Source organism: Gopherus evgoodei, chromosome 7, assembly GCF_007399415.2.
Source record: "Gopherus evgoodei ecotype Sinaloan lineage chromosome 7, rGopEvg1_v1.p, whole genome shotgun sequence".
NCBI lineage: Eukaryota > Metazoa > Chordata > Testudines > Testudinidae > Gopherus > Gopherus evgoodei.
The window spans coordinates 97,525,815-97,538,094 of NC_044328.1; the positions used below are offsets into that span (position 1 = coordinate 97,525,815).

The window sequence follows — 12,280 nt, forward strand, 5'->3', positions numbered from 1 at the left end:
AATGATTCAAGGGTTGGAGAAAATGCCTGACAGTAAGAGATGTAAGGAGCTTAGTCTCTGTAGTTTATCAAAAAGAAGGCTGAGATGTGACTTGATGATGGTGCCTGAGGGCCTTCATGGGGAGAGGGTGCCAGGTACAAAGCGGGGATTCTTTAGCCTCATGGGGAAAGAAAGACTGAACAAGAGCTGGTGGCTGCAAGCTACTGCTAGACACATTCCAATGAGAAAAAAGGCAGACGTTTGCCAGGAAGAGTGATTAACCACTGGAACAAACTCCCAAGGGCAGGGGTGGAGTCTCCATCTCCAGTCCAGGTTGGCTGCATTTCTGGAAAATGCTTCAGTCAAACACAAATGATTGGGCTCAATGCAGGGGAGCTGGGGGATATTCTCCTGCCTGTGCTATGCGGGGGAGGGGGCAGACTAGATGACGTAATGATCCCTTCTGACCTTGGATCTAAGTGACTGGACATTTTGGGGGCCTTAGTCTTTGGAATGCCCAATGTGAGACACCTCAAAGGGGCCTGATGCTCAGGGGGGAAGCAAAAAGCAAGGCCCTTTAAGTCATGGCTAAGTTGGGTACCAAAATGATGAGTTACTTTGGAAAACTTGAGCCCAAGTGATTAACAGAGAACACTTTTCTGCCAAGTGTTTGCTGGTTTTTTAATTAAATGGGCTTTTAACACAAACAAAAGGCATTCCACAACCTGGGTAAAGTCCTCCTTCCTCAAGAGCTCTGGCTTCACTGGTTTGGAGCCTGTGATGACATATTCTTATTGTTATATGTAATATGGTAGTCCCATATCAGATTGGGGGCCTCCATTGTGCCAGGTGCTGTACAGATCTCAACAGAGATCAGGGCCACCATTGTGCCAGGCATTACACAGACCTCGACTGAGATTGGGCGCTCATGGTGCCAGGCAATGCACAGATGTCAACTGAGATTGGGGCCTCATTTGTGTGGGGTGCGGCACAGACCATGACTGTGGTCAGGACCCTGTCATGCTGGATGCTCCACAGACACACAGTGAGAGACATTCCCTGCCCCAAAGAGCTTACAGTCGAAAACGAAAAGGGTAGTAAGGGGAACAGGCACAGAGAGGGGAAGAGAGTGGAGACTTGACCGAGGTGAGTGACAAATGTGGGAAGAAAACCCATGAGCACTGGGTCCCAGCCCACTGCATTGCACTCCCTCTTATGCCCTTAAGCACCAGGGAGCTGGATTGCAAGAATGCAAACTGGATCTCTTTGGCCAAACCTTGCTCCTGGCACTTGGGATGTGAGCACTGCTCTGGGGAGGTGCCCCACACTCAGCTTCTGGCAGGTCAGACCTTTCACTCCCAACTGATGAGGCCTGACTGTGCCATGGCACTTGTGTAAACCCATGCAGGGCTCACTCTGGATTAATCTTCAGCTCAGGATCCTATCCTCACCTGATTGGGCAACTCTGGATTTACACCAGGGTTGATGAGAACAGGATCAGGCCCATTTCCTGGAATAGGTGGGGGTTTCCTCAGCCTGTGCTCTGATCCCCTGGGTGAGATGGGGCAGCCCAGCCCCCATTACCCTCCCCCCCTCCCCAATCATCTCCCAGTCCCATCTCCCTGCGTGTGACTGATGCGGGGAAGGCGCCCAATGGCTGTGCCTCGTGGCTGGGAGGCGGGCGTTTTTCCAGCCATTCCTAGCCGGACCGTTCTGCAGCCCAGGTCTACTCTGTTCGGGCTGAGCCCTTGGGTGCCGGGTTTCACCCAAGCTCAACATGTGATGCTTGCACCCCCATCAGGGACGGGGGATGGGACAGGTGATACGGACCTCAACGGATCAGCCCTAAGACTCACAAAGAGCCCCCCGCTGGCAGCCCCCAGCTTCCAAGTACCCAAAAGCTGCCTGGACAGTGAGATCTCCCTACGGCGAGGAGGAAGGAGACCTGGGTGCCACCCCCACAGGTATGTGAGCCAAGCCTGCGGGATGGAGGGGCTTGTTATCTTCTCTGCATCCCTGGCAGCAAGAGGGGAGGAGGTGATCCCAGCTACCTATGGTGCTGGGGGGAGGGGGGCAAGCTGGGCTGCGGATGCCCAAGTGGAGCTGAGAAGGAGGGGATGGATGAGTGGATGAATGCAGTGGGGTATCTCCAGGAACTGGTCTCTGGATCTGAAGGCAGGTCCTGAGAGGGTGCTGAGTGACGGGATGAGCGGCCTTTGATACTGTAGTGGACCCACCTGATGTATCTGGGGAAGGATGGGTCCAGGATGTCTGCCTGCAGCCGGCAGGGTCAGAGCTCCCTGCCTCATTCAGTCACTGCTTCCAGGGTGCCAGGAAAACAGGGCAGATGAGGGGGCTACATGGGCTTTCTGCCCACCACTCTGCCGGTCCCCTTCAATCCTGACCTGCAACCCCCTGTTGTCCTAGCCCTGGTCTCCCCTGCACCTCTGCCAGTGCCCCTCAATCCTGACCAGTCACCCTGGTGCAATCCCAGCCCTGGGCTCCCACAAACACACATGGCTCTACTGAGACCCCCAGTCCCAGCCCACAGCCCCCTGCTATTCCAGCCCTGGCCTTCTCCTAAGCAGAGCCATCCAGTTGTGTTAGGTTGTGATGTTGTTGGGTTACGCTGCACTAACAGGCTGCTCCACTGCTAGTCAGCAGGGAGATGCTGATGTATCCCACAATGAACATTGGCAAGAGGGAGGTCAGGTAACCTACTTCAGGCTCTAGGAGCACTCATGCTGGGGTGGGGGATTATTATGGGGTGCAAAGGAGAAGCGGGCTATGGAATATGGATGGGGAACATAAGAACGGCCACACTGGGTCAGACCAAAGGTCTGTCTAGACCAGTGTCCTGTCTTCCGACCATGGCCAGTGCCAGGTGCTTCAGAGAGAATGAACAGAACAGGTAATTATCAAGTGATCCATCCCCCATTCCCAGTTATGGGCAATATCAGTTGAATAGGTTGCTGACAGTGTGATGATTCTGGCTTAGAATAGAACCCAGGAGTCCTGGTTTCCACCTGCAGGCCCCATTCTAACCTTCTTTCTCAAAAGGAAGGGATCAGAACTGAGTGCATGGTCTATGGGGGAGGGTCTCCCCAGGGCTGGGCTGTCCCCTTCAATCCTGCTCTCAGCATACAGATACAGGAGAAGGGTTTAAGGGGGCTTATGAGGTCTCTGCTTGGGGTGTAAATGAGAGCAGCCTCAGAGCTGCTCTAATATATACTCAGTCCATGCAATCAGGCTACCCAATGTGTTTGAGAGACAGCAGATGGCACCACGGCATAGCCTGTAGCCAGGGGGAATGTGCACTGAGCAGAGAACCAGAAGCTCCTGCCTTCACAGCGCCCCTTTGCTTGTTGCTTTTATATTTCCATGCACTTCCCAGACCTTACTACTGACAAAGATATCATTCCACTCCATTATTAATTACTCCGATATTAGCCTCCCACTTCTATTTTGCAAGGAATCTAATAGGCTGCACAAGGTCAATTCAAACAGAGTTGGGAGTAGAGCCCACACTCTAACACCTCAGAGCTGTGTTGGAGCCATTCTGCTGCACTGCCTTTTACAATGAATGTGCTAAACATATGTGCCATGGTTATCCAATTGCTAAATACTTTGCTCTCTCCCCTTCCAGACCCTAGGGCTAGCATGCAGTGTTCTAATAGCCTTCTGCTATCTGAGAGATACTCTGCACATTGATTTTGTCCCAGTATAACTATTTTGGTTGGGGAGGGGATTTTTTTACCCATACGTTATGCCAGGACAGCCCCAAGCATGGAAGCAGCTATACTGATATAAAACTGTCTTATCCTGGGATAGCTTATTCCCCTTCCTGTACAGGAATAGTTATACCAGGATAAGCACCTTTATCCCACCATAACCATATCCACACTAGCAGGGGTTGTATCTCTTCAACTAGAATGGAGTAGTTAAAAAGGGACAACTTTGGTATGTGGACAAGTGCTAATGGAGTTGTGTAACCCACGGGCAAAGTGTATGTCAAGCCTTACTCTAGAGGCTAATTCATACGGCAATTACTCCTGTAGCTCAGGTGGCAAACGTCTATGCTCAAGTCAGAAAGTTATAGGGGCAAGCCCTCTTCATGACCTATGGGGAGTATGATGGTTGCAAACAACAGGGGATTATTTTTTCTTTTTACTCAGCTGGTTTGTGAAATTCACAAAATGAGGGCTTTTACTGGGATCCTTCACCCAGTACTTAGATGCCGCTGCCTCTGGGATGGGACAGAGGGAATGTTTATGCAGAGATCCCTCACCTGTCTCTGAGATGAAGGCACCTCTGGGGTCGTGTGCAAGGGCTATTTATACAGGGATCCTTTGCCTAGCATTGAGATTCCAGGGGGTAGGGGCGTGGGATCTGTTTATAGACTCTCACCCAGCATTCAGGTGCAGCTGCCTCTAGGGTGGTTAATTCCTACAGTGAGGAGTCCCTTCAAATAGACTTTATAGTGAAAAGCCCTTCTAACATGTAAGATATGGTGTGAGGCACCATTAAACATGGGTTTGCATTCCGAACATCTGCAGGTGTGTCAGTTGGAAGGGATCTTTTATCCTCTGTGTCCCACAGCCGTGGGGATGCAGAGAATAGCCAGTGTGCACTGCACTCCATCCTTACACTGGAGTGTGGGGCTAGAAGCCCTATTGCCAGATACTCCCTTCAAGGGGAGTGGAAGTTTTAGCGGGCCATTTGCACCCACCTTAAGCCCCCTTTTGTGATGTGCAGCTGAGGACACTCATTGCATACACGCAGGGGTTCTCAAACTTCATTGCACTGCGACTCCCTTCTGACAACAGAAATTACTGCATGACTCCAGGAGAGGGGACTGAAGCATGAGCCTTTCCAAGTCCAGCCTCCCTAGGTGAGGTTGGGGGCAAAGTCAAAGCCCAAGGGCGTCAGCCCCAGGCAGGGGGCCTGTAACCTGAGCCCTGATACCCAAGGCTGACGATCCCAAGCTTTGGCCCTGGGTGGTGGAGCTTGGACTTCTGCCCCAGGCAGTGAGGCTCAGGGTTCTGCTCGGACCCTCAAGTCTAATGCCAGCCCTGGCGACCCCATTAAAACAGGTTTGTGGCCCACTTTGTGGTCCTGCCCCACAGTTTGAGAAGTCCTGCGTATAGAGAGCCATGTACTTGGGGAGGGGGCATTCTGAGTCGGTACCATAGTACTATGGTGCTAGGGGGTGAGCTGTCTGTGACTGTGGCCTTTAGGTAGGAGTGGGAGACCATGGTGGGGGCTCTGGGGAGGTTGGCTGGAGCAAGGATCCATTTAGGATCATTACAGATACCAAGGACCGAGGGTGTCATTGCCCCTGGGACCCTCCCCTTTCACCCTTGTCCTAAACAGTTGTATAGCATTACTGCACTACTGTATATGGATAAAAAGCCCCTCTCCCCACCCCAGAGGCAGCTGCATCTAGGGCTGGGATGAAAGATTCCTGTATAAACAGCCCCTGCTTCCACTCCAGAGGTGGCTTCATCTCAGCACTGGAGCAATGGATCTCTCTATAAATAACCCCCACCCCTACCCCTGGGGCAGCTGCAGCTCAGTGCCAGGCAAGGGATTCCTGTATAAACAGCCCCTCACCCCTACCCCAGAGGTGGCTGCATCCGGGTGCTGGATGAGCACCACATGGCTTTTACCCATCCCTGTCTAGGCCCCATGTCCAGCCTTCCTTCCCCGCTCCCTCCCATTGTGCAGCTGGGAAAAGCCCCTTTCTTTTGTCCTCTCCCCGCCCGCCCGGCCCCGCTCTCCCGGTAGTGGCAGGACCAGCTGGCTAGCTGGGGCGGGCGGGCAGAATCCTGCGGCAGCCCCGGTGGGCGCCAGAGGATGCTATTGTGATTTTTTTCCCCTGCCGGCTCTCTATTGCGGGTGACGCGCGCTCACACACGCAGATCCACGCGCTCACAGCACCGCAGCCAGCAGCCACAGCCAGCCCTTCGCCGCCGGTGCCCGCGTGGTGCTGGGGGTCTCCCTGGCTGTGGGATCTGGACGCGGGCGAGGGGCAGGAGCCCTGGGTGCCCCCCAGAGGGAGGTGAGCCGGGCTCCTGGGAGATGGAGGGGCTTGTTATTGTCTCTGCATCTCTGGCAGCAGGAGGAAGAGAGAGGTTCCCAGCTGCTCCCGGCGCTTGGGGGCGGGGAAGGGAGCCGGCCTGGGGATACCCAGGTGGGGCAGGGATGGGGGGCACCCAGATGTAGGCACCTGGAAGGTGAGGGGCGTGTAAGATAGAGCCAGTCTCTGCGCCTGACGAGAGGCCGGGCTGTGGGGGAGGGAGAGGCAGGCCAGCATGCTCCTTGGGGCATGGCTGGAGGAGCAGCTGGGCTGAGTTGCCGGGTGCGTGTGTGCATTGAGCTGGGTTCCCTCTGGTGTGTGCATGGCTCTTTGTGTGTCTCTGGGTGCCTTTGTTTGGCAATAGCTCTCTGTGTTTGTACCTCCGTGTATCTGGGTGGATGTACCTGTCTCCTTATTTGTTGGGGTATGTGTCTCTGCATGCATGCATGCATATCTGGCTGTGAGTGTATGTGTGTGGATGTGGAGCTGGCTGTGTATGCAGCTCTGCTTGGGTGTTTCACAGTGTGCATACATAGATTTGTGTCTCTATCCCTGCCTAGCTGTATTGGTATGTGCCTCTCTCTGTACGGGTGGGCGGCTTTTTGGCCATGCTGTGCTCCAGCACTGAGCGCCCATTGCCAACACTGGGAGCTGCTGGGTCCAAGCTTTTTTGGAAATTTGGCCACCTGAATCAGGAACTGAAATTTGCACTGTGGGGCAGAACTGCAAGCCCCTGTTTTGAAATGTTTGGGGTGTGTGTGTATGTGTGTGTGCAAGATGGCTCTGCCAGCTAGTGCCACATGGCAGGGACCTGCGCTGCATTTAGGGGCTGGGTTGTGCTGGCTAGTGGGTCAGTAGTGGGATCTGAGTTTTATGCAGAAAGAATTGATGCAAATGGTGCGATGGGAACAATCTGGAGTCTCTTTGGTGCTGAATCCAGATCATTGGGCCTGCCTGGGACTGAGTGGTTCAAAGCCTTCATGGTGGCATTAGCCATGTGCAGGTGCCACTGTGCTAATGCAGTGACTGCACTTCCCCATGGAGATCCGAGCATGTTAGCACAGAACATGGAGTGAAGAGTGAGGCTGGCAATTCAGCCCAGAGGTGCTGGGCTGGGTGGCACCAACCCATTCCTGAATGTAGGGATGCAAGCTATTGTATTTGGGTCACAGAGCCAGGGGAGCAGAGCCAATACAGTACTGGGAGTGGTTTGCAGGAAGGGGAGTGGGAGTTCAGTAGGGGGGCACTTTTCTCTGTCAGTGCTGACCCCAGTGCCACAGAACAGAGCTAGGGGTCACTGAACTGCAGGGGACAGGATTGGGGCTCAGTAAGGGATGCTTGCCCCTTGGAGTCAGTGCTGGCTCCAGTGCCTTGATGCAGTGATGGGGGGGTGCTGTGCAGTGGTGTAGAGGCTAAATAGGTGGTGCTTTTCTTTGATAGTATTGACACCAGTGCCCCAGTACAGCAGTAGGGGGCCTAGATTGGGGTGGGGTAAGGCTTGGGCTACTGCAGGGGAGTGGGAGCAGCTGTCTACCTAGACCCATCTGCTCTCTACTTTCACTCTCTCCCCTCCTGCCCTCTGTCTGGGGAATGAGGGAGCAGAGGACCCCAAGGGTTTTGAGATCAGAGGCTATGGGGAGTAGGGAGTGGGCCTGCTTGGGGAGAGGGTTCAAAAGTCACAGGGGAGGGGTGGCTAAAGATGAATGTGTGTGGGGGGAAGTGGAGCAAAAAGAGGACATTGTGTGGGAGTGAGGGGGCTGGTAAGAGATGCTGGTCTCAGGGTTAAAGAACCCACAGGCAGCTGCATCTCAGTGCAAGGTGAGGCAATGCACCACCCCAGAGATGGCTGCATCTCAGGTCTGTGTGAGGGATCATTGGTACTATTAAAGTAGTACCCAGCATCCCCAGCTGAGATCAAAGCCCCTCAGTGTGCCAGGTGCAGTAGATCAACAGTGGAAGTCCCTGCCTTGTAGAGCATACAATCTAAATAGACCAGGGATGAGAGGGGAAACTGAGGTACAGAGTGTGCAGTACCTGGCATAACAGGTCCACTGCTATATTTATACTACAAAACTATACAGCAGGGCTGTGGAAGAGCCTGGAATAGAACCCAGGAGTCCTGACCCTTTCCAGCTACCCTGGCTTTAAGCCATTAGGCCCCACTCCTCTCCCAGTGCTGGGGAACCTAAAAGTCCTGGCTCTCAGGCCAATGCTCTAGCCACTGACCCATGCTCCCTCCCCTACAAACATCCTCCTTGACTTCTCTTTATCCAGCACAGAGGGGCCTAATTCCTGTCTCCCCTCATTTGTTTCTGGGAAGGCTGGTCCCTGAGTGCCAGTGCCAACAATGGCAGTGCTGATTGGATTTTGCAGGAACGTTTGCTGGCGTAATTACCTCAGTCAGGCATTGGCGTCGGGTGTGGGGGGAGGATGCCATTATTGGGGAGGTGGCCTGGCTGCTGTCAGGGAGTCAGGCTATTTATCCTGTGGCCTTAAGAGTATAAGCCTCCTTGGGGGCTGTGCAGCTAAGAATAAGATGCCCAATCAGCAGCATAATCTGGGGATGATCTGCTGTGAGATGCCGGCCATTGGCATGGGTCCTCTGTGTGGGTGGGTGGGGCTGCCGCAATATGGCACTGGAATCTGTACGGTCAGGGCCAGTTGCTTGCTAGGCCAGGCCTATGGGGGAGGCTGAGCCCAGCCGGGCAGTGCTGGGGATGCCTTCAGAGGCTTGTTAGGCCGAGGGCCTGTGTGGGAGGCTGAGTCCAGCTGGGTGGCACTGGGGGTTCCCCTCAGACACTTGCCAGGCCAGGGTCCATGGGGGAGGCTGGGCCCAGTTGGGCAGTGCTGGGGATTCCCCCCAGACACTAGCTGGGCCAGGGCCTGAGAGGGAGATTGGACCAAGCCAGGTGGGCAGCACCAGGGGTTCCCTCTAGACACTTGCCAGGCCGGAGCCTGTTGGGGAGGCTTGAACCAGCTGGGCAGTGCCAGGGGTTCCCCCCAGACACTCGCTAGACCAGAGCCTGTTGGGGAGGCTGGACCCAGCTGGGCAGCGCCAGGGGTTCCCCTCAGACACTTGGTAGGCTGAGGCCCGTTGGGGAGGCTGGGCCCAGCTAGGCAGCGCCAGGGGTTCCCCCCAGACACTCGGTAGGCTGGGGCCTGTTGGGGAGGCTGGACCCAGCTGGGCAGCGCCAGGGGTTTCCCCCAGACACTTGCCAGGCCGGAGCCCGTTGGAGAGGCTAGGCCCAGCTGGGCAGCGCCAGGCGTTCCTCCCAGACCCTCGCTAGACCAGGGCCTGTTGGGGAGGCTTGAACCAGCTGGGCAGTGCCAGGGGTTCCCCCCAGACACTTGCCAGGCCGGAGCCTGTTGGGGAGGCTGGACCCAGCTGGGCAGCGCCAGGGGTTCCCCTCAGACACTTGGTAGGTTGAGGCCCGTTGGGGAGGCTGGGCCCAGCTAGGCAGCGCCAGGGGTTCCCCCCAGACACTCGGTAGGCTGGGTCTGTTGGGGAGGCTGGACCCAGCTGGGCAGCGCCAGGGGTTTCCCCCAGACACTTGCCAGGCCGGAGCCCGTTGGAGAGGCTAGGCCCAGCTGGGCAGCGCCAGGCGTTCCTCCCAGACCCTCGCTAGACCAGGGCCTGTTGGGGAGGCTTGAACCAGCTGGGCAGTGCCAGGGGTTCCCCCCAGACACTTGCCAGGCCGGAGCCCGTTGGAGAGGCTAGGCCAAGCTGGGCAGCGCCAGGCGTTCCTCCCAGACCCTCGCTAGACCAGGGCCTGTTGGGGAGGCTTGAACCAGCTGGGCAGTGCCAGGGGTTCCCCCCAGACTCTCGCTAGACCAGAGCCTGTTGGGGAGGCTGGACCCAGCTGGGCAGCGCCAGGGGTTCCCCTCAGACACTTGGTAGGCTGAGGCCCGTTGGGGAGGCTTGGCCCAGCTGGGCAGCGCCAGGAGTTCCCCCCAGACACTTGCCAGGCCGGAGCCTGTTGGAGAGGCTTGAACCAGCTGGGCAGTGCCAGGGGTTCCCCCCAGACACTCGCTAGACCAGAGCCTGTTGGGGAGGCTGGACCCAGCTGGGCAGCGCCAGGGATTCCCCTCAGACACTTGGTAGGCTGAGGCCCGTTGGGGAGGCTGGGCCCAGCTAGGCAGCGCCAGGGGTTCCCCCCAGACACTCGGTAGGCTGGGGCCTGTTGGGGAGGCTGGACCCAGCTGGGCAGCGCCAGGGGTTCCCCCCAGACACTTGCCAGGCCGGAGCCTGTTGGAGAGGCTAGGCCCAGCTGGGCAGCGCCAGGCGTTCCTCCCAGACCCTCGCTAGACCAGGGCCTGTTGGGGAGGCTGGACTCAGCTGGGCAGCGCCAGGGGTTCCCCCAAGACAATCACTAGACCAGAGCCTGTTGGGGAGGCTGGACCCAGCTGGGCAGCGCCAGGGGTTCCCCCCAGACACTCGGTAGACTGAGGCCCATTGGGGAGGCTGGGCCAAGCTGGGCAGCCCCAGGGGTTCCCCCCAGACCCTCGGTAGACTGGGGCCTGTTGGGGAGGCTGGGCCCAGCTGGGCAGCGCCAGGGGTTCCCCCCAGACACTCGCTAGACCAGAGCCTGTTGGGGAGGCTGGACCCAGCTGGGCAGCGCCGGGGGTTCCCCCCAGACACTTGCTAGACCAGAGCCTGTTGGGGAGGCTGGGCTCAGCTGGGCAGCACTGGGGGTTTCCCTCAGACACTTGCTAGGCCGGGGCCTGCAAAGGAGGTTGGGCACAGGAAGTGGCTGGGTTTTACCTCATGCCCTGTCCTTGGTTTCCTCCCTGTGGCCTTGTGGTAGCCCAGGTTCCAGACCTCTCAGCTCATGGAGAGAGGAAGCAGCCCAGAGCCGCACTCATCCTCAGGGTCCCTTTCACTCTGTCTCATCTCCTCCCTCTGTGACTTACACCCCTCTTATCCGCTCCTCATTGCCCAGCTCTCCCAGTTAGGTCCCCCTCTCCTCAGGGGTTCCTAACATTGGGGTCACACTGCCAGCCAGGCCAGGCTTCCTTGTCAGCTGTGTGTGCCCCAAAATCCCCATTGTCCCCAATTCTGGAGCATCCCCAAATCTGCAACAGCCTAATCCCCCAAATCTACATCACCCCTGAACTCAATTGCCCCAAATTCCCCTTACTACCTATCCCAAATCACCCCAGTCCTCAAAATCCCCTTTGTTGCATCCCAAATTGCCCTAGTCCCTTATTACCCCAAGATCAATATCACCCCAATGCCCAAAATCCACTCATCCCAAAACCACATCACCACATCCCAATTGCCCCACATCTACATCACTCCCAATCTAAATCCCTTTTATACCTCTGATCCCAGTCACCCCCAAATACGCAATTCTCCAAATACACATTGTTCCAATCCCCCAATCACCCGACCTCACAAAATCCATTACCCCAATTGCCCCAAATTCTCCATCACTCCAAATCGTCACCCAGTTTCCAGTCACCTCAATCTCACTATCTGTTTTACCCACCCCAGTTGCCACACGGAATCTGTTTGTGCTGTCGTTCTCACCTGGCCATCATGTAAATCTGTACATGCATTGCCCTTGTGCTGGAGATAATTTGCATGGTGGCTGTCACACTAGCCAGTCCCTAGTCCCGGCACTTATGGCAGAGAGAATGTCTGTGCGATTGCACTAACTCACCCCTCATGTGAATGGGAACCTGTGTGTGTGATGGTATTAACCCAATCTTTGTGTCAATGGGAATCTGTGCACACACGATGGCACTAACCAACCCCTAGTGTCAGTAGGAATTTGTGTGTGCAGTTGCACTAATCCAGCCCTCATGTTGGAGTGATCTTGTATGTGATTGTACAAACCTGTCCATGCAGTTGCCTCTCCCCTGCTGAGCAGCAAAGTGGCATCACTCAGTCACCTGCCATCATCCCCTAGCTCTCCTGCATGGCTGTCATTTGTCTGTGGCCCATATGCACCTGTAGAGGGTGCCATCTCTGTGGGAGCAGCTGTTGGTGTTAGATGGGAGTTGGGCTGGGATGTCCATGGGCTCCAATGCTCTCCTGCCAGTGTTCCACTGACTCCTGCCACGTCAGCTAGGATGGCTATTTGACATGGATTTAGTGCCATGTTGCTGGTGTCTTTCTGCATCTAGAGGATCAGCAACCCTGTGACTTGAGTCTCACCCGGGGCATTCTGGCTGGCCATATTGGCACCCTGCAGAGCTGGGTTAATGCCTCCCACTGCA

At 56.1% G+C, this 12,280-nt stretch overlaps 1 protein-coding gene across 5 annotated transcripts in view; it reads left to right on the forward strand.

The window, feature by feature from the left end:
- The first annotated feature begins 1,690 nt into the window (after positions 1-1,690).
- SPTBN2 (spectrin beta, non-erythrocytic 2) overlaps positions 1,691-12,280 on the forward strand; it is a 58,768-nt gene continuing 48,178 nt past the window's right edge. For 3 of the 5 annotated variants that reach the window (XM_030569836.1, XM_030569835.1, XM_030569838.1), the window contains exon 1: positions 1,691-1,943. The gene's annotated coding sequence lies outside the window, so the exon portion shown is untranslated. Of the gene's footprint in view, positions 1,944-5,911; positions 6,041-12,280 lie in introns of those variants that run through there. The other 2 variants (XM_030569837.1, XM_030569839.1) reach the window with 1 other exon arrangement.